At 38.8% G+C, this 22,242-nt stretch overlaps 1 protein-coding gene across 4 annotated transcripts in view; it reads left to right on the forward strand.

The window, feature by feature from the left end:
* Window positions 1-22,242, forward strand: part of lrfn5a (leucine rich repeat and fibronectin type III domain containing 5a) — a 126,116-nt gene that overhangs the window by 45,506 nt on the left and 58,368 nt on the right. For all 4 annotated transcript variants that reach the window (XM_044375850.1, XM_044375852.1, XM_044375854.1 and 1 more), the window contains one exon: window positions 12,518-12,627. The gene's annotated coding sequence lies outside the window, so the exon portion shown is untranslated. The remainder of the gene's footprint in view (window positions 1-12,517; window positions 12,628-22,242) is intronic.

A 22,242-nucleotide genomic window follows, 5' to 3' on the forward strand; every position in this document is an offset into this window, starting at 1 on the left:
ATTGATTGTAGCTGTTTTAATGTTTATAACAATGACAAATGCACCTCATTTATTCCGTGCAATAGTACTAGGATACAACTAGCAACAGCTGTAGAATAATGACAGAGGAGTGTTTACAGAAGTAGTGCATGTAATGGATGTGATGTAGACAGTGTACAGTGTTGGCAGGGATGTGTTTTGTAAAGACAGTTTGCCATTTGGAAAAGATTTTCAGTAATGATGCCCCCATCTCTAAAGAATGAAGGAACAAATCCACGTCCACACTTGGACAAATTTTAAAAAGTTCTCAAATTAAGATCTCTCCTCTTCCTTGGATAAACTTTGTCAACCAGAAAACGTCTCTCCGTTTCTGTATGCAAACATCTGTAAACTGCTTGAAAAACCGCTCTACATATGTACTTAACACCATCATTCAGCTTCTTTCTTGTTCTCGTCCCCGTCTTTTTATGTGGACAAAACATCTGCTTACCAGGCCTGTGAAAATGCATTCAGCTTTACATATCACCGAAAGGCAGCTCAATGGACTTAACAGTCTGGAACAAATAACACTATTATTCTGAGTGGATTACACTTACGCATGCTCGGGCCACCTGTTTCATGAAATCAAAATGGCATAAATCCCAAAATGAAATAAATAAGTTCAAATGAAATAAATAAATAAAACTTTATTCCAACGCAGGAGATTAAGCCTTTGTTGACTCAGTGAGTGAACTGACAGAAAATACTAAACAGCTGTCTGGCATTGCTGTTTCAAAGAAGGGGATGTTCCTGTCACGATAACCTCTTCAGAGTCTGAATTGCTGGTAAATCCTCAGACTACCTGGTAAAAGACTGTGGTTGCTACCAGGATAAAATTGCCGGCTGCAATTGCTGCTCTGATTCATCCATGCCTCAAATGAGACTGCAGCAATTTGAAGACCAGCGATAAGTCACCGGGTGAAAGAGATATAAAAGAGGCTGTGTAGCCAAGTTGTTCTGTAGGGAAACGATCCTGCTAGATTAAAGTCAGATTTAAAGTGCTTTTGTTTTACTGAGACGAGATTCTTTGACTGTAATTACCTAATGTGGACATTTCCTCCATGATGAATCTGCTATACCTGACAGTTTTACACAGTTCTCCACTTTGGTGCAAACTTTCCTCAGTTTCCACCTGCTGGCTGGGATTAAAAAAAAAAAAAAAAAAAAAACAGCCATTGCTTGAGCTGTCATCTAATCCAAATGCATTTTACTACACACACACTTGACTGGGAGACCTACTTAATGCTGAAACAATTAGATGATTCACTGAAAAGTCGATGAGAAAATCAGTCATCAGCAATTGTAATAATTGTTTAATCAGGCAAAAACACTAGCCGGTTCCAGCTTCTCAAATGCAAGTATTTATTAATTATCTGTGTTGTATATGATTTAAGCTTAATTTAAATTGAGCTCTTTATGTAGACTGAACTTCATAGACTGAATGATTAATTGATGAATAGGAAAAAACAAGTCGATAGATGAATGCGTAATGAAAACAACCATTAACTGCAGTGCTACACCTGCTCTACTACACTTCACCTTTGCTTTGTTGTACAAAGCACATTGCAGTAAAATCAGCAATGTCAGACTGACTGATAGAGGAAGTTGATAAAAGATGAGGCGAGATATCAGGTTTATTAACAGATCTCAGTCTTTTTTTTTTGTCTTTTTGTCAACACCACACCTCTTTCTGAGGTGGTGAATCTGGAGTTGACAGCAGCTCCAACTGAGGTATTGTTTGCACGCTTGATGAGATGTGTGTCCTTGGCTCTCTGTTGCTGAATGAGATGTTTATCTGAGATTGTTTGCACCTTTCTTACCGCATATGGAAATCCACAGCAAGTATGAAATCGACACATGTGCAAACAATCTGCACAGGTGTTTGTGTGAGGTGTGAAAAAGGCTCAAAGCTAGGCAGCTAATTAAAGCAGAGATCCAGGGATTTGGAGTGTCTTGTAATTCTGCTGAGTGGAAAGTTATTGTTCCAAAACAGTGAATGTGTATTGGAGAATGAGTTTTGAAAACCAGACATCTCAGCACTTGGCTAAAAAATATTCTTGTGGTCATTTAGTGTTATTAGTTAGCAAAGGGAATCTGAGATTTTCAGAACACATGTAAGATACCAAAATAAACTCTCACGAAGAATTAAACTCAGGAGATTTGTTATTTCGTTACTTTAGCGTAAAGATAAAAAATCCATATGATTGATACTGCTGGTGATGGAAACCTCCAACATGACAGGATTTCTCTTTTTTTCTCCGGCGCCAATTAGGCAGTAGCTAATAAATAAATAGAAGAAATATCAATCTGAGCTCTAGCAGGAAATCAGAGATTTATTATTTACTTTGAATTTCTTTGAAATTACCCACATAACTCATAAAAACTACATCACTGAACCTTTCCAGTGTAATGAATGCCATGTTGAGGGTATATACAATATGCAGTATACTGTATATGCAGTAATGACCTCCATACCGTCATTCAATGAAGTTGTCTGATAGTGATTTACCAGTTCCTTAGCAACAGCTGTGTTATGTTAATAACGCGCTGCCAAATATAAAAGGCTGAACTCTGCTCTGATCCACGGTAATCACAATCCATGGACCTGCGTAACTTAACTCTGGTAAACTCATGTTCACTGATGAGTCCGTCTGTGCTCTGTGTTGATTACAGCCCAAGCAGAGATATAGAAACAGAGGCTGGCACTCTTTGTGACATTAGGTGTGATTTGTGACAGAAAGTGCTTAAAATGTTGCTTTAGCATTTCTCTTTTGTTAAAGAAGAGGCAACACATGCATGCAAATGAGGCAAAAAAAAAGAAAGCAAAATGTCTTCCTCGTGGGTCGAGAGTATCTACTGTATCTGTCAAAATGAGAAAAACAAGCTGCGTGAAGGGTGCGTTCTTGACTTCGCACAATAGCTTGTTATTGACATTTGCAGGCACTCTGTGTCACAAATCCTCTTCGATACACAGAGGAACATGTATGCGCTCAATTCAATTGAAGTAGACACATCAAAACCAGTTTTAACTTTGAAAGCAGCACTTCAAATCCAATATTCCAGGTTTTAGACTGACATGTGTAGCAGCATTTTGTTATGTTCAGAGGTTTTTTTCATTGGGACACTGTGAAAGGCTCTAGAACCAGAAAGGTGGCCTTTTGCAGTGTGTCTTTTTTTTTTTTGCTGCCATTTGCTGCTTCTGTTAGTGTGAAAAGAGCTTAAGTGGAGCTAAGTCGCTACCAATGGGATTTTAGAGGAAGCCCCGCTTGCACTGAATGCAACTTTACTAGTGTGTCGGTGCTGAATGTGCATCTGTGTAGGAGTGATGCTGAAGTTTTAAAGAGTTGGGATCCCACGTTCTTTGCCTCGCTTCTGTTTTCTTTCAGTTTTGACATTCTCAGCCTCTGTTTTTGTCTTTTTTGATGAAGCCATTAGTGGAAGGTGGTTTGATGATAGTAGATTCGATGTAGCTTGAACGCCCCTTTTGTCATTCAGCTGGAGTTTAGGGCCTGCCAGTTAGCGCAGTTAAGTGCCTTCATAAGAGGAGAAGCATGTATGGCCACAGGGCTCTGAATCTCCAGGTAGAGGATAACCTTACTCACCGTTGTGTTTCTCATATTGCATATAACATAGGATTATACGCTTAAGGGGGCACTGGGAGTTCAGAGCTTATTTGTCTGATAGTGGAGTGGAGCAATAAGCCTCTGCATACATGATCACATACTTTATATGTTCACTGCCCTGTAGAGCCAAAACACTGGAGCCAGACTGAAATCTGACTGTTTTGGCGTCTGTTTCAGTATATGAACATTTTTTTACCATAGATATGTAAATATTCCATAAAGACAGCATGTAAAATTTGCAGTAACTACAAAACAGAGACAAAAAAACAGCAATTAAACTGCGTGCTAGCTGTGTAGTTATTGGATTCTGTATTCTTGCTTTGCATTGCTGCACTCTCTGACATAGACAACACAACACCTAAAGAAAGAGCGATAGATCAAGGAAAAGATAGCTGGATGGATATCTATGGCTAGCCTTAGCTGAAGACTTTAAACCCCTTTTTCTCTGTTTCTGTAATTACTGTTTTCTCTCTCTCTCTCTGTCACCTAATTTCACATAATCTAATTCTTTCACTCTGCTTTACTATGTGGATTTGTGTGCGAGTTTGACATCTGGACAGACAGACAGACAGCAGAGACAGTATTTCTTTTCATGCACACACACACACTCGCTCACCAGTCTGTTTTTTTCTTTTTTCTTTTTTTTACCTCCCTGCACTCTCCATTTGTATCATTCTCCTTCTGTCTTGCTCATCTCCCTCATCCATCCCTCTTTGCTGCAGCTAAATGACAAGTAGGATGCATTCGCAGAATAACTTGGGCATTTACATCCTAATTAAATACTATAACTCAAGTGTAAATGTGATTTACCATTTGGAAACAGTGGCATCCTTGTAAAATATGTCGACAAGAGCTGAGTTTGTTCAGGACGAGTGTGAAAATAAAGCCCATAACTGCTAGTTAGATTTGTAACTGCGGTTTTAAATCTTGACACATGAAATACAAAGAGGGGTTTGATTCTGCTCTTCTCCTCTGAGGCAGATGGGGTCCCCACCATGACGGCGCAGCGCAGTGGGTGGGTAGAGCCAGATGTACAGAGGGATGATGGGAAGGGGAAGGGAGTTGGGTGGGCAGAGATGGATGGAAAGATGGATAGGTGGAGAGAGAGAGAGAGAGGAGAGAGAGGAGGGGTGGGCAGCAGTCACAGACACGGAGGAATGAGGTGAAAAAGAATGACAGATGCAGAGATGAAAGATAGTCCAGCTGGAGAGACCCCCCCCCCACCCCCACAACATACACACACACACACGCTATGTTGTCATCTGGTGTTGACATTTTTGCAATGAGCTATGTAATATCAAATAAAAGCGCAATGTAAGGCTGTAAATAATGGGGAGTGAGACACAGATTGCGGCCTTCTGTCACTGCTTTTACCTTTTTACCCCCCTCATTTTATGGTAAGAGATGAGTGTCAGACATTTTCCCTTATCGAGTGGCACAAAATGTTGTACAGTGATTCATGGTCCCAACAGGATGATACCTACTGACTTTTCATCTAGCAACATTTGCAGGTCGACATTTGTGGTTTGAGTGAAGTGTCTTGACAGCTGATGTATGGATTACCGTGCAATTTGGTGCCACCGTTCAAGGTCTCTGTGAACTATGGTGCTCCCTTAACTTTTCATCTAGCACCATCATCATCAGGTTAGACTTTCAATTTGTCCAACACTGCGGTTTATCTATCGAAGTGTTCTCTTGAGCATCGCGGTCTCGCAAAAGCCGCTAGTGTGGCTGTAGAGTCCGAGGCTTGATAAGTAAAGGTCAGACAAGCAATTTGATTGGTTATGTATTAAAAACTGTGTTGAAATGAAGAAGTCGTTGCAGTGTGGTTCGGTGGGAAAAGCATTTAAAGAAAATAATGCCAATTTTTTTGGTTTGTCTCAAATGCAGTTTTTAAAACGCTGCAAAGCCAGAGATAATATCTATCGCCTTGTCCGAGTCAGTTTGTTTCTGTTTTCAAAATCCAAAGCACACACTTGTACTCTAACAATATGTAAATCAGCACTTAGCCAGTCACTGCATAACTGAATTGCATTTGAACATAGCCACAGCTAGTGTTTGATGTGCTTTCTACAGTAATGCCATTGTTTTTGGCGAGAGTGTGTATGTGTGTGTGTGTGTGTGTGTGTGTGTGTGTGTGTTTGTGTATGTGTGTGTGTGTGTGTGTGTGTGGCTTGGGGTTTATTTGCATTGACTTAACTTTCACAGTTGGTGAGAGTTGAGGCTTCACAGCAGTGAGCCACTTTTCCTTTCTAAAATTTAGAATGCCTTCTCTCATACACACACACAAACGTTGTGTAACCACCAGTGATTGACCACACCTCAGTTACATAACTGCTCTCTGTAGAACACTACCAGCTCTGTGCTGTTTCAGAGCCACTGCATGAGTTAATATGAGTAAATGTGTGGGAGCATCCATATTGCGCTTTATTACAACAGAGTGGGTTTGACTGGAAGATACCGCTGATCTCATTAGACTTACTCATCGCTTCAGTTCACTATATACACTCATCTATACCTGAGCTGAGGCAGTATAATCTTTATTATCACAGAGGGGGCATGGGGGTGTCAGCGACAAAGAGAACAGGTGTAAATTGGAGAATGAAAAAATATATAAAATACGGTTAGAAAGCGTTTAAATGCATATAAAACAATCAGCATCTTTATGGTGTGAATAAAATGACGGCCTCCGGGCTGAGAGTAGATGCAATTGCACATTTCTTCAGTCAAGAAAGATGCATCCAAATTATGCAAACTCCGCTCCATAAAAATGATATCCTAACCATCGTGAAATGGGGTTGTGATACTGTTTCACTCTCCAAAGTATGTAGAATTTCCTGCAGAGGAATCACACAGCTGTTCATCTGTAGATAAAGCTGAAAAATATTTGTTTTTCATGAAATAGTTAGATGTGCGCTGACTTTCCTGAACCCCTCGCTCTAATGTATGCACGACAGTTGCATTATGTCATGTGTATCTAGGAAAGATATGTGGAGTGTCATGATTTAGTGATTTATTGATTTATTTAGGCATACTGTCACTGGTGTGTAGCGTAGATCAGAACAGAGCAGAGAAAGTAAGAGCAGATCTTTTACTTTATATGCTATCTCAAATCTCATTTGGCTCAAAACTCTGAGGATTAGTTCAATGCTTCACAACCTCAAAAAAATCTTATTTGTGCAGTTCACCAGATATCTTAATTATTGTTTGATTTGTTAGTGTACTGTTGCACTACTTAACAAATATTATTTATCTTAAAAAACATTGCTCTACAGTAATTGTTCTGTGTCTCATTTGATGATTGAACACCTGAGTGGATCCAAGCAAAAATCAAAATAGAACAGCTTGTATTAAAAGAACATTATTCCTTTTTTTTTTTTTTCCCAGGCACCGTTGAACAGATGCACTGTTTGTGCATCTGTTCCATTGGTTGGTAAATATTACAGCAGCACAGATCAGAGGCTCCGTCTACCTTTCTTTATATTTATCTCATCTAGGAACATCGGTTAGCCTCGGTGACTCTGCACCACTATTTATTGTATCTGCTGCTATTGTTAGGAGGAAAAAACAGAACAGGAAGAAGATATTAAAATGTTCTGATTCTTCCTGCAAATTCAAGGGAGCGTTTGAAGAAATGGCGAAATACAAAGAAAATCTGTCAACTGAAATACTTAATTGTTCAAAAAGTGTGCTTTTTAATTAGCACTTTTTAAACAAGTCCAAGTCATGATTTTATTGCTGTTAATTGGTGTAAAGTATGTTTTTCATGAAATATGAGCAGTGTTATCTAACTATATTAACTGTGACCAATACTATTTAACAGCAAAGACCTTGCACAATAGTAATCAGTTCATTAAAGGCTCTTTTGATTGTGCTCGTCGGTGTTTTCTGATAGATTTCCATGTTCAGGAAACCACCCAGCTGATCGAAACACACCTCGCAAGACTTTGAACAAATCAATTTATGATCTTGGGTACAGCCATTAATTCCCCCTATGCAGTGCTGGCTTGAACAGAAAGCTTAAGATGTGAAGCTGCAGTGCAGTGCTGTACACACAGTCAGACAGTTGTAAACACACACACACACACACACAGACGCTGTTTTCCTGCTTACTGACCTGTTTCAATAATTCAGACGAGTGACTTGCTGGCTGGCTGGCTGGCAATGGTTCTCTATGTATGGACTCGGTCAACTGTTACGCAAATATGTACACACACACACACTCACATAAACATGGTGTTTCTTATGCTTAGCAGCTTTACAAACATGCAAATGTACACCAAACCAGCTTTAGAGATTTGAATCCATAAGGACATCACATGTTTGGCATCCATATAGTGTACGTATGCATGTGTGCTGGTGTGTCTTGGTGGTGTAGGTTGGCATGTGTAATTTATATATCAAATACTGAATGCAAAATGTCTGCTTATCTCCTGCATGTATGATGTATTCCACTCCCATAATGCCGTGTAAAAACATGGCAGCTAATGGTTGTAGTGAATGGCAGCTATTTTCTTTGTTTTATGGACACGACTGCATTTCTATTTGTGTCTCCGAGAGGATTTAAATATGCGTATGTTCATGTGTTAATCTGTGTGTGTGTGTTCCAGGTGTGCAGGTATACGGCAGGTTTTTCTGTTTGATGACTGAAGGGAAATATCACCCGAGGGAACTCATAGACTTAAAACAATGCTTTTCCTCTTTTTTAAAAATAGAAGACATTAAAGTACTGTTCAAGTAGCATATTGTAGTAACTAAGTCCTTTTGAAAGTAATGGATAGAGAGAAACCTCCAAACCTTTACAAACATATTTTATTGTGACAACAAAGGATTTTCTAGTCTTTGAAGTCTAAGCTGTGAAAAATGTTGGACCAATGGCCATAACTGTCTACAGCAGGCATCAAAGAAAGCATTTCTGTGCAAATCTAGATCCTTCTTTAATCCAGGGTTTCCACCAGTGTATTGCAAGCCCGGCGGCCCGCCAAAGTTGACCCCCTGCTGGGCCTAAGCATCGGGGAATTTTTAAAAAAATGTATTTTAAGATGTTTTCTGAACTAAAATGTGTTTTACAAATAGCTCAGTGCAGTTGAGAGAGAGAGAGAGCATGTGTGTGACACTGGTCACACACATGCTCTCTCTCTCTGGTCTGCGGCACATACAGATGTGGGGATGACAGATGCCAGAGGACAACCATGTTCACTAATACGAAAGAGTTTCTCTACATCAAAAATCCACGATTCATATCAAGCAAAAATATCAACTCCTCATGTCTACTTGCTGTAGATTTGAGTTCTTTTGTCATATTTTGTGATGTTACGTTGGGATTTGTGGTCTCACTGGAAGTAGAGCTGCAACAATTAGTTGATAAGTCGATTGACAGAAGATTAATTGCCAACTATTTTGACAATTGATTTTTAAGTTGTTTTTTTTTTAAGAGAAAATGCTAAAATTCTGTGGTTCCAGTTTCTTAAATGTGAAAATGTTCTGGTTTCTTTAGTTCTCTGTGACAGTAAACTGAATATCTTTGGGTTGTAGACTGTCGGTCAGGACAAACCAACACATTTTGAGTTCAATCTTGGGAAACAGTGATCAACATTTTTCACAATTTCTTGACATTTTATAGACCAAAAAATCAATCAATTAATTGAGAAAATAATCGTTTTACTTTATAGTCTTCTCAAGCAGAATAAAGGGCTATTTTCTTTTTGCTAAATATGGTTCTATTTGGGAAAATCTGCGCGACCATGCACCTTTTGTTACACTGTGAATAATATCATGTTGTGACGACTGGCAAACTTCCTCTTTTTGACTACGAGAAACATCTATAGAGTCTGTACACATTGTCCATGCTGTGAACTCTAAAATAAAGAATAAACAAGCTGTAATTCAGCAGGATTCCTGTGGCTATGCAGCCTAGTTACGGCTTTCCATAGTTTGGAGTTACATAAGATACTGAATAATTGAAAACAGTCATTCTTTTTAGGAGACTTTTTTTTCTGTGGACAGAATAGAGAGTCTTATTTCATGTGGGGATTCTTCGAAGCTTCCGTCATCATCAGGAACCCGTGTTGAGAAATGTTACTATGGCATTTCACCCCAGGATACATGTACTCTCACAAAGTCCACACCAAAACTGAGTAAATGTAGTCGCACCATGGAGATGCAAGCCTGCACCAGTTGTCTTTTCACATACCGTAGAGAATCTACAAGAAACTAACCACTGACCCGCAGTTTATGTAACGCTGTTGTCTGGTGCAACTTTAATGACTTTTGTGCTGTTGTGGATTTCAACAAATTTTAATGCTGCTGCTGACTTTGTAGACATAAAATCTTTATATTTCAAGCACATATAGACAGTGAGGTGGGATAAATAGACGAAATGTGATTAGATTGATGACTTTTATACTTTTATTTGTCTGTCTGTTGGTGTCTGTAAATAGCCGCTGCAACAAATGTATGGTCTGGAGTTACATAACAGGCTTGGAACAAAAATGGAACACTTTCTCATTTTGTAGTCCTAAACCCTACTCACACAGGACTAGTATTACCTGGGGACCTCTAGTAATTTGGAATAATTGCAGGGGTCATCTGGTATCGTAATCCCGTGCAAATCTGCCACCATATTTCGTCAAACACAGAGGTCATGTGATAATATTAGTCCAGGGCGAATTGGCATCTTGTTGATTTGGGGTTGTATTATTATTATTATTATTATTATTATTATTATTATTGTTATTATTATTATTATTATTATTATTATTATTATTATTATTATTATATTTTAGCAAGATTATTTGTTTCTCTCTGTGCCTTTTTTCTGCTTTTTTCCTGGTCGATAATAATGTGTGCTGCAGTGTAAATTATAAATGAAAGTATTGATGGCATTTTGGGTGCTAATTCAGGAGGCTCATCTTGCTACACAGCATGGAGATCCATTCACAGAAAGAGTCGAGCTCAAATCCATCAGAAGAGCGAAATCTCAAAAAATGATGAGATTGATGATATGCATGGCAGCATGAAAAAGTAAAATAGTGTACAGGAAGCTGATGTTACACAGAGCCTTGACATTTTTTAATCATATCCAGGGGGATAATGTGAGTAAATCTGAGTAAAGTACAGACTTTGCTTATCCCATGCTAATGCACAGACGTGGAGGGGTAATTTCTAAATCACACGAGGTCCCCAGGTAATACTAGTCCTGTGCGAGTAAGGCTCTAGTTGTGTTCTCTTTTGGCATCAAATTCAGGGTGGAACAAAAAAATGTTAAAATGTAGAAGAAGTTCATAAATAAAGCAATATTTAGAGAAGGTACCAAACAAGATTTTTTTCATTAAATCAGTCATTCAATAATTTGCATCATTTGGAGGCAACACATGTTCCTAAAAGCTAAACTAACATCGTTAGGCAGCTGAAAATACAGTATATGCTGAATGTCTTTTTCCTGCAGTGCCCGCTGGACATAAAGCTCATGCCCTTTCATGCAGTACAGGCTGTGGTCCTGCATATTAACACCAGTCAATCACTTTTGCTGCTCCTGACGGATTTGCTGACAAAGAGACTCCTTTTTTACCATCATATATTTTAGTAATGGCTTCTCAGTTATGTCCAAGGTCATATTGAGAGTGAGGAATTAATAAATAACAACCCTTATCCATCTATCTATTTAGAGTAGAGTCTGATATGTAGAAGCTTTTCACTAACTTTTTACATCAATGCTGTGATGTCTTTGAGATCACGATAATAAATAAATGAATAACCTGTGTATAGACAGTGACATGTGACATCAACCCATTGGGCAGATTTAGGAAAGGTAGATACTCTGCATGTGATAAAATGGAGTGCATGTGTTTGTGCTGCTCTAGGCAGATTCATTATTGGCTGACTGTGATAACTCTTAGTGTGTGTGTGTGTGTGTTATGGTGCTGATACCAGACACCAAGTAGCCCTTACTATTGATGTGAGAGCAATCTCTAACTCTCCTCTGCATCTATCTTTTCACTTTCACATTTGTCCACTTTTCCCTTTTTTTCTGCCTCTGCCTCTGCCTCTTTTTTTTTCAGTAACATCCCTCTCCATCTTCAGGTTCTCCTTCTCTCGCTTTCGCCATCCCCATGCTCCCTCTTCACTTTTTTAGTTCTGTCCTACTCACCCTCCCTTCCACCTTACTCTTTGCCCTCATTCTTTTCCTCCTTGCCTCATTTTGATCCTTCCCTCTCTCTCTCCATCCTGCTGGCTCAGCTGGTATAGAAGCATCCTTTGTTTCAGCTGTGTCCTCTATCCTTTGAAGGAGGAAAGCTGAAAGCGGAGGGAGGGAGGGAGGGAGGGAGGGTTGGAGGGAAGAAGTGATCCATGGACAGGAGAGGAGAAAAAAAACAAGGAGAGGAGAAAAAAAATCCAAGTGGGAAAATGGGATAAAAAGCAAAGAAGGGTGGAAGGATGAAGGGAAGGGAGGAAGGAAGGAGGGAAGGGGGATATATTTGGATCAATGGCCAGGGTTGTTCAAGTCATTGATATCCAGTAGCAACAGCATGTGAGGGCAGATTTCCTGTGTGGGGGGATCAGTCTGTAGGATGTGTGCTGTCAACTTAGCACACTTCCACTTGGTTCAGTGGTGCACACTTGCAGCTCTTTAGCTTTCAGTTAAAGGCCAACCAAGCAGTTTATTGATAATTAAGCTGTCTGCAATGCCAGAGAACCATGAACACCTTTACTGTGCTGTAATGTAGGCCAATGAAGATGAAAAAATACAAAGGTATCCAAGAGCCATTTATATGGTCTAAAATACTGTGTTCTTCTCTTTCTTTGTTGAATTTGTTGATTGATTGAGAGACATAAGTATTGAATATCTATCCCTCTATGTTTCTCTTGTTTCTTAGAGAGGGAAAACTGACAGAAGATTTTGGACTGCACCCTCATCCATGATGTTATCGCCACGGTAACATGTGATTCCTGAAGCAGAGTGTTATCCGCTTTTACATCTCAGAAGGTAAGATTTTTATTTTTATTTTATTTTATGTTATTTTTAATGGTTTTGCTTAATAATTACTAATAGGAGGCTTGTAATAAAAAGGTTTTGTTTTTCTTGCAACTGCTTATTAAAACTTCTTACTTCTTACTAAACAGTCAAATACCAAACTTACTATAAAAATGTTCAGCAGCGTTTGTTTGAATTTCCTCATGGTGTGCAGTGTTCTTACACATAACTATTTCATCAGTGTTTCACTGATTCTTGTATTAGTCTGGTAAATAAAAACAGGCTGGATCTGGTCAGAGGTGGCCAGCAAGGTGATTGGGTTGCAACAGCCTCAAGACATTTATTGTAGCAGATCATCAGTAAAAGTGATTCTTGCACTAACTTTTCAGATCATCCACTTCATAAGGAGTTTGAGCACCTATCCTCAGGCCACTTTAAACTATATTTCCTTGGAGATGATATAAAGTTGAAGTTAGCCTGCTGCAAGGCTACCTTAGCTTGGTCTTGTGGTCGAAATGGAGATGTTGTAGAAACTATGTTAGCGTTAGTTTTGGCTTAATCCCAGGATCCATGCTAACTTTGTTTGACCTTGTAGTGGATCCCAAGCGTGGTCTTTTTAGTTCTCTTTGCCATGGAAATTAGTTAGGTCCTGTTTGGCCCGGTAGTGGGAACCAGGGGGTCTTGTTTTAACTCAGTGTGAATGTACCATGGAAACCAGCTTGGCCCAATTTGACTGTTTAATTAGGCTCTACTATGGAAATCAAGCTAGCCCCATTTGGCAGTTCCAGTAAGAATCAGCAGAGCCTTTGGTCTTAACCAGTGGTTATATTGCTCTCCCTTTTTGTTAATAAATCCCTGCATGTGTTTCATTCTCACCCACTTTTCCTTTCTCATCATCTCTTATCTTTCTGATAATGTTTCCAGGCTGAGATATTGCAGCTTGTCATCTTCATATAGGCTTTTCTCTGTAAGAAATCCACCTCTAACCTCCCTACCCCCTGACACTGTGCTGCTGATTCCCTCTCCCCCATGCCCTCTCTCTCTTTTCCCCTCTTCAGCTGGCTGTTAGATCTTCTAACCTCGATACGTCCCTCTGGGATGCGGCTGACTGCTGAACTCAGCTAGAAAGAGGCAAGAGGAAGGGAAAGAGGGAGAAAGTAGGGAGAAGAAAGAAAGGGGGAATTGGAAGGCGGAAGGTGGGCGAATGAAGAGTCAAGAAACAATCTATCAGTATATATGTGAAAGATGTAATTTACAGCTAAAATCAATTTTAACCTTGATGCTATGTTCTCAAAAACCCTACTGGAACAATCAAAGTGACGATGGAAGATAAGATACAGATTGTGTGTGTGAAAGCAATACACTCATAAGCCTTAGGCGGAAGTGAAATCTGTTTTGACCGTAACAAATGTCACACACATGCATATAAAGAGTGTTTGCTGAGATATAATCATAGCTTCAGGTAGAAGATGTTCACAGCACATTATCCACTAATTTTACTCTAAAAAAAACTTTTTATAAAGTATACCACACGTCCTTGTCTCCTTTAATTGACTTCTCTTGACAAAAGGATCCCTTTAACCTCTCTCAACTCTATTTCTCATATACAGTTATTCTTGTCACAGGAATATCAAGAACTCAACACTGACAATTGACCTTGAGCTAACAGATTACTGTAAAACACAAATGTGAATTTTTTAATGGTTCTCATGGTGTCTGTAGGTTGTAAATCACTCTATAGTCCTCCACAGATGTCACCCTTTCAGCTCTCCTACTGGGTGTTTTTGCTTAGTTTTTACTCTTCTCATTCAGAGGCTTATGTTATTTTCACAAATGTCTTCGCAAGGCATGTTATATATTGTTATATTAAGAATAAGTTAGACTACTCAGAAATGTTTACATATGGCATGTCAGTGGTACTACACATGTTTTAGGACATTTTTTGGAAAAACATGAAGTTTGTAACAATTTATTTTACAAGTCTAATTTGGGACTATATAATTTGGCATACAATTATATAAATATAGACTATGTTTAATTGATAGGCAATTGTTATAATGGAGTCAGTAAGCAAGTGGTGGGCTCTAACTGAGCCCCATTTTTTACCCTAAAGTTTCATATATTATATTATATAGATATTAAATCATGGAAAATCTGCATATAGAAGACCAAGCTGTATTAGCTGCTAGTGTGCACTGTAGCTATAGAGGTGCAGACAATAAATTGATTACTTATAATAATAACAATAATAATTTTAAAAAAGTCAAATTAGATGTTTACGAGGCAAGAAATTAATATGGGGCATTTTTAAAAATAAAAATGAATTTCATTCTGTAATAAAACAAGTTTTAATGAACTTGAGTGAGTGGCACAGATGAAAAATAGCTGCTTAAATTAGTCGTGACATTAAACACAAAGGAGAACAAATAGGCAGGCTTACATAGAAAATATATTCAGCATGTATGACTTGTCACGGGTGTGCGCGTGTGTTTATGTGAGTTTCAGTTCACCTGGTTCATCTTTCTTTTCACTACCTGTCAATCAATCTCTCTAGTGAATGTGCAGACACACCGAGGGTGAAAGCGAGAGACGTCGCGAGATAGAGCATGTTTTTTTTTTTTGTTTTTTTTTAAGGTACCGTCATCGCTTCAGGGAGTGAGAGTGAGATGCAGACGCAGACAGGGAGAGACTGAGAGAGATCAAACACCAGCCTCTGTTTGTTTTATCTTTTTAATGAACAAAGTGCCACACATTTCACTGCTTTGGAGTTCACTCAGAGGCCTGTACGCCGATGGGGGAATTCAACCCGCAACCCTTGAGCTTCTGAGAGCGATTTCAACTAATGCTCTCTTTAGAGCTGGATCACACTTGTGTGTGTGTGTGTGTGTGTGTGTGTGTGTGTATGTGTGTGTTTGTGCCCTCAACCGCTCAGCAAAACAGATCAAAGTCAAAGTCAAGTCTCCCTCTGTCCCCTACTCACTTTGATGAATGGAGGCCTGGAAGGATGGATTGATGGATGGATGGAGGGAAGGAGGGATGGATAAAAAGGGAGGAGATGGAGAGAGGGATGAATGAATGACTGAAAGTACAAGGAGTTCAGAATGGATTGACGGATGGTGGGGGTGGAGAGAGGACGTGAGCTGGAAGTAGATGGATGACTGGGTGGACGGATGGGTTTGACCTTTTCATCACCCTCTTCAGAAATGCCCTGTAAGGTACAGATGTAGTCCCATTTTCTCTCCCTCTTTTTTCTCTTTTGATCTCCATTTTTTGTCCCTTCTTCACTTTGTTTTTCTGTAATGGACTTTCCCTGGTTCCCCCATCTGCTTCTTCTGTTTCTCCTTTCCTTTTACCTTCCTTTTCTCTGTATGTGTACACTCCTTTTCTTTCTTTATTTCACTTGCCATTTTTCATTTCTTTTTCATCCCATATTCCCTTTCCCTTCATTTTCCTATTTTTCTTCTTCAATCACATGCCATTTTTACTCTCCTTTGCACTCCTCTCATCTCCCTCTTTCCTCCGTTAACCTCCTCCTTACCTTCTTCTCTGGCAGCTTGTGAGTGTGTGCGTGTGTGTGTGTGTGTGTGATAATCTCACTGGGTTGTGTGTGTGTGTGTGTGTGTCTCTGCATGTGTGTATGTGTGTTCTCTCTCCCAGAGAGTTGAAAGACTGCCTTGATCCCTGGGGGGAGTTTGGCAGCCGAGACCTGCCGATGGCCAGCAGGGCCTGGGTCACCAAGCTAACCTCTTCCCCCTACTTCGCCTCTGGCCCTCTGGGATAATAGGTGTGGGGAGGAGGAGAGGAGAGGAGAAGAGAGGAGAGGAGGAGAATGTGTAGATAAACTAGAAGAAGAGAAAGTAGAGGGGAGGGGGTCGTTTATACATAAGGGGGAATGAAAATACATAAGGCACGTACCCTAAGGTATTTAGTTAGTCATGCTTTAAACTCTCTCTCTCTTTCTGTGTGCAGTTGTTCATCATTCTGAACACTTCCAAAGTGGTCGATGCTTTATTTTTGTTTTCCCTTGGTCAGCAGAGAACACACATTCTCAGCTTGCCACAGATACCTAACGTAAGATGTAAACAGATGCAGCTTAACATGATATTTGATATGTTTGCTTTAAAAAATACTTTGAAACAAGAAGCAGAAAGAGGGCTTGACTCAAGGTTTGTTCTTTAAAGAACCAAAAATTCTTTAAAGCAATGTACCAATTATTTTGTTTGTTTGTTTTACAGCAGTGAAGTTGGGGAAACATAGTTATAGTGCAGACAGATTTGTAAAAACTGTAGAAAAAAACAAAAAAAAAACAAACGAGACCTCCAAGATGGAAAAACCTGAAAAAAAGAAAAAATGAGAAAGAAGGAAAAATATGTTATCTCTGTTCTGTACGGCCTCCTTTTCTCAATAGTTTATTTAATATGATAATTTAATAATCAACAAACATTGCTAAACATTATAAAAATGCTACTTTTATCAAGAAGTGCTCAAAGTAGTTTTTTTCCCTGAAAGGGGAACTCCACTTATTTTACACATCAAAGTCTGTTTACAGGTCTAGAGGAGTACTACTATACTGTATGTGTAAAAAAGAAAATGTATAATGCCTGCCTTTTGTGGCTCCAGAGGGAGCTGTGCAAAGTCTGATAAACTGCCTCAAGTGCGTTTGGGCTACAAGTTTGAAAATGAAAAAAAGCGGGTGGTGTGTAGTTAGAAATTAGGAAAGAAATTAGGTCATCAGACCTCTGTAGCTCACTCTTCATATCTGCTTGAGGCTACATCAACTGCCATTACCATAACATACCCAAATCTCTAACTGAACTGTCTGTGGTCAGGTTGAATTGTGGGTGATGTAGGCACCAGGTTTTGACAGGGAAGAAGAGTGTAAGGAGGGAAAAAAAATATATATCTCTGATTTTGCTGCATCCATTGTGAGTACATCAGTGTTGAATGAATGCAATGCTAATACTTCTACAAATACCACTACACTCCACTGGAATACTCCATATAAACAATCTGACCATAAGTAGCATATTTCAAAATGTGTGTGTTTCTACCAAACACTGACCCACAAACACTGTCAGTGCAGTAAGACTTAAATAGAAAACAGTATAAATAACCATACATATCAATAACAGTCTTTAAAGCGCACAAAAGAAAAAAAAAACAAATATAAGCAAAAGTCTGGACCATGGAGGAGATTTTTTTCTCTATTTGAATGTACTGCAAGAAAGCATGTAGTACTTCCTATGGTTTGATCTTCCTTCCAAACAAAGGAAGATTTACTGATCCTAACACAGTAATAAGTTACTTCTTGTTATGCGATCTTACAAAGAATGCCTCTCAGGATTGAGTTATGTTTTGTTTAGGAAGTGAATATCTATCTCTATCTACCTCACCACAGTACACATACTCATATTATTTCTCACTTCCTCTCTAAAAATTCTTGGGTGTTCTCTCCGTCTCTGTGTTGTTCTCTCACCGTAGGCAGCAGTAGGAAATGGAGTGTGTGAAACAGGATGTGAGGGTAGCCATACTTGTTTTTTTATACTGAGACCCCTACAGCCTGGCTAGAAACCACTGATGGATGACAAAAATGGACAGAGACAGTGACGTTAGGGACACAGACAGAGGCTGGTTTTCCCTCTCTGCATTCCTTTATGCCAGTGATGACATTTCAGATTACAGAAGATTAAAGACAATTGAAAATATTGATCAGTGCTTCCCAAATATGCTGGAAAAAGGTTTGGAGAAATCAGTAAGGAGAAACAAATTTGTGAAGTGTAAACAGGCTGCAGATTAATTAAGATGTGTGTCCTGCTGCCTTCAGATGGCTGCAGAGATTAAATGACCTTAAGGAGAAGCTTTTCATACAGCATAAAGCAGCTGTGGACATCAGATACCATCAGAATCAATCATATTCATTTATAAATCAATGCAGACTACTGCTTGAACCACATCAAACTTTATATTTTTGTGCCCATTTAAATGCATCTATTGGCTGGGGAGTGTTTGATTAAATATACTTTATTTATATTTTAAGCATTATTCCGTTATTTCTGTGCTTTTGCTAAAAGAATTTAGTTTGCTCTTGTTGATAAAATCATGCAAGTGCCAGCTGAGTGACATGGCTTCAGAAACAGACATCTATTCTCAGCACAGCAATACCAGCAACTCGCTTTGCACTGCTTCATCTGAATAAACCCCCTACCTGTTTTTTCCTCTCCTCCCGCCTCTGAACCGCGTGTGCTGCGCTTGGCACCAAAATACACAGGCAAAACAAATTCAGGAATCGTTTGGAGCGCTACTTGCGTTGGTCGTTACAATCAGTAACTAGAGACGTCTCTCCCACTGGGTCTCTCAGCTGTCTCTCTTACTTGCTTGCTCTCTCTCACCAAAATAACCTGTTAGCTATTGCATCCAAATAACAATCAGCAAGCCAAGTAATTCACAAAAAGCTTCAGCATAATATTTCCATGGTCATTCTGAGGAGGCTTAGCCTCACCTAGCCTCTTATTAGTGACTCTCACTCAGTGTGAGTTCATTTACAGAGTACTGTAGATACAAAGAATATGTTACTGGTAATATGCAGTATTCTCAAAATACATTCAAGGATGTCTGACAAGTAGGGATTGGTATTGTTAGGATTTTATTTATACTGATATCGATACCGATACTGCTTATCAATACCAATACTTGATACGATACTCTGATACTACTCTCCGTAATTTGGTCCAAAAATTAAAGACATGACTTGAAAAAATGTGAAAAGATTCAATAGTTATTTATTTATGAACATTACAGCTAATTCGAAGTGCTTAAAACCAATGCTGTGTCGTGAGGGAATAACTACAGACTTATTTTTATAACAATTAGAGCTGTAGTCAACCAAAGAAAATCTTGGTTGACTGAAATTTTACCTACTCTTCAACCAATGGATTGGTCGATGGGGACAAAAAAAGCAACATTCACGTAATATAGTTAACAAGCCAAGTTAGCCCTCTGAGCTTAATAGGTGAAATCGTGGTGATATCTAGTGTCGGCAACATTTTTTACCAACACTAGATATCAAGCAAAAGCCAGAGACTATACTGTTTTAAGTTACTGTGAGCTGTAAATTCACCACTTTTAAGCAGAAGGCAGAAGATAACGTTATCTTGGAGCCTGACTCTCTCTTCCTCTGGGCAGCTCTCCTGCTCCTGCTTCTGTCTCAGACTCACCCTAGTCAGTCACCGAGGAGACACCTGCAGCTGTACCTTCTTTCTTCTATTTTATGACAGGTGGCAACCAGCATTAAGGTGCATTACTGCCACCTACACCATCTGTGTTAGAATGAATTAATGTTACATATATACCAATAGCAGTATAGTTTGTCCAGTGGCTCATCAATATTTCCAAACTGACCAGTCAGGAACCGGAACCAATTTAGTACTGGTTCTTGATACCTATCCCTACTAACGAGTAAAACATTCTTTCCAAAATTTATGTTGTAGGCTGAGGCACTATTGATATCCAGCATTAACTACTTTACTCCAGCCCATCAGAAAGCCTTTACATAAACAGTATCTGTATGTATTTTAGAAATATAATACAAACAGAACTCAATATAGTGAACTTTTATTTGTAGTATTAAGGACACAGTTCCCCCACACACTCAGTGAGGTGTATAGCGATTACATGTTGAACTCTTTACAGCCTAGGGCATTTCAAACAAGGATTTCGTCAGTTTTTTCTCTTTCCCTAGTCACCTCTCTTCCCTCCAACTCTGCCTCTTTTTCCACCTCCCTGTCCCCAGCCTCTGTCTCTTTTTCTATTTTAGTCATTCCAACTTTATCTCCCTCTGCCTCTCTCTGTCATATCTATCACTTTGTCTTCTCTGTTGTCTCCACCTGTCTGACAGTGTGAGTATATCTATATTCATCTATATCACTATTGCAACCTTAAATAACTTTACAGTTAGAACACACCAATGTATCTGTATGAGTATTCCAGGTGTGTGTTACCTTTTGCTATTGATTGACAATGCTTATGGTGAAACTGTAAACTTCAGATGCTAGCATTTTCACAGCAATAAACTACTAGTTATTCACAGCAATAAACTACTTCAAAGACCTCATGTTATCCAGTGTTCTATGAGTATTAAAGAACCATACCATCAGCAGGTACCCCACATTAATAAGGTGATGGGAAGTTGTTGTTTCTTCCAATCAATTTGTCAATTGTACTGTGGGATAGTGTTGATGACCAGCAAACTGGCCTTTTTAAGTACACATAACTTTTTCTCACAGCACAGTAAAGACCTGCATTCTCAAAACACAGTTAAAATTGGTATATAGTTTGGGATTGGGACACTAGCCACAGTTTTCAGAACTGTGGCTGCTACCTATTTATAACCACATATTACTTATGTCAAGCAACATTCAAGTCTCCTACCATACTGGGATAAATTTAAACCAGTGACTGCCTGGAGTAAATGTGTGTACTAATGTAACACATTTTGCAGTGCCATGTAATATGGCAGACTACTTATACTTTTTATTTTATTTATTTATTTGACAGTGACAATGTTCATTAATCATCAGAAGAAAGAACCTTAAATTAGCCAGAGTTAGTCTAGAAGGCTAATATCCATCTGTTGTCCCTGGAAAAAATTAGGATAAAATGACACAAAAATTCATGGTACACAACATAATAAACACAGACTAAAAACAGTACACATCCACCAATAAAACAATGTCATACACAATATAAGTAACAACAATAGACACTAAGTTAAAGAAAAAAACAAACATACAAAAAGAAAACTCAATATACACTCAATATATTCACATAAAAACCACATCACCTTTTTTTCCAGAGTCAGAGTTCTGGTATGTGTCAGCATACTTGGTCAGTAAAATTGATTCTTAATACACAGAATCAGGTAAGCTACTGACTGTTTTTGCTTTGAAAGCACTTTGTTTAGGATATTGCTTTGGGTGAATTTGTTTTTTGCTTATGTAGCCAGAAGAGGAATGTGTTTTATTTTAAATGTATTAGACATATTCCCTGTTGTGCTTTTTAATTTAGCTGTTTCATTAATGCATGTCATCCTCTCATCGTTTGTTTTCCCTAAGATGCCTCCATTTCCCTTCTAAAAGCAATGTGTTTAGTTAGACAGCTTGCAGATGCTATCCTTCCCTCCTTAAAGCTAAATATGTCTCTACCAACATGCCTAGCACTTTTTCATAGCTCTGGTCTCTGCTGTGCACACTTCTACTCTCAGATTTCTCTTTCTCTTTTTTTCTGTGCTGGATAGACCGTATCTCTTTTCATTGTCTCTCAACCTGTGGTCAGTTACCAGTCGTCATCTCCATTCCTCTTTCTTTCTGCCTCATTACTTATTGAGCACCTTGGTTCAATGTTATAAGGTTTCATTCTGTTTCTTTCTTTCTTTACCTTTTTCTTTCTTTCTTTCTTTCTATCTTTCTTTCTTTCTTTCTTTCTTTCTTTCTTTCTTTCTTTCTTCATCTTAGTCTGTCTCTGCCTTTTGTGTCTTGACTTGCTTGTCGATGTGAGTCTGAATACCTTTCCTCTCTTTCTGTACCCCTTTGTGTATACCTTCACCTCCCATTTCTTTCCGATGTTAAAAAT

Source organism: Thunnus albacares, chromosome 15 (genome assembly GCF_914725855.1).
Source record: "Thunnus albacares chromosome 15, fThuAlb1.1, whole genome shotgun sequence".
Classification (NCBI taxonomy): Eukaryota; Metazoa; Chordata; class Actinopteri; order Scombriformes; family Scombridae; genus Thunnus; species Thunnus albacares.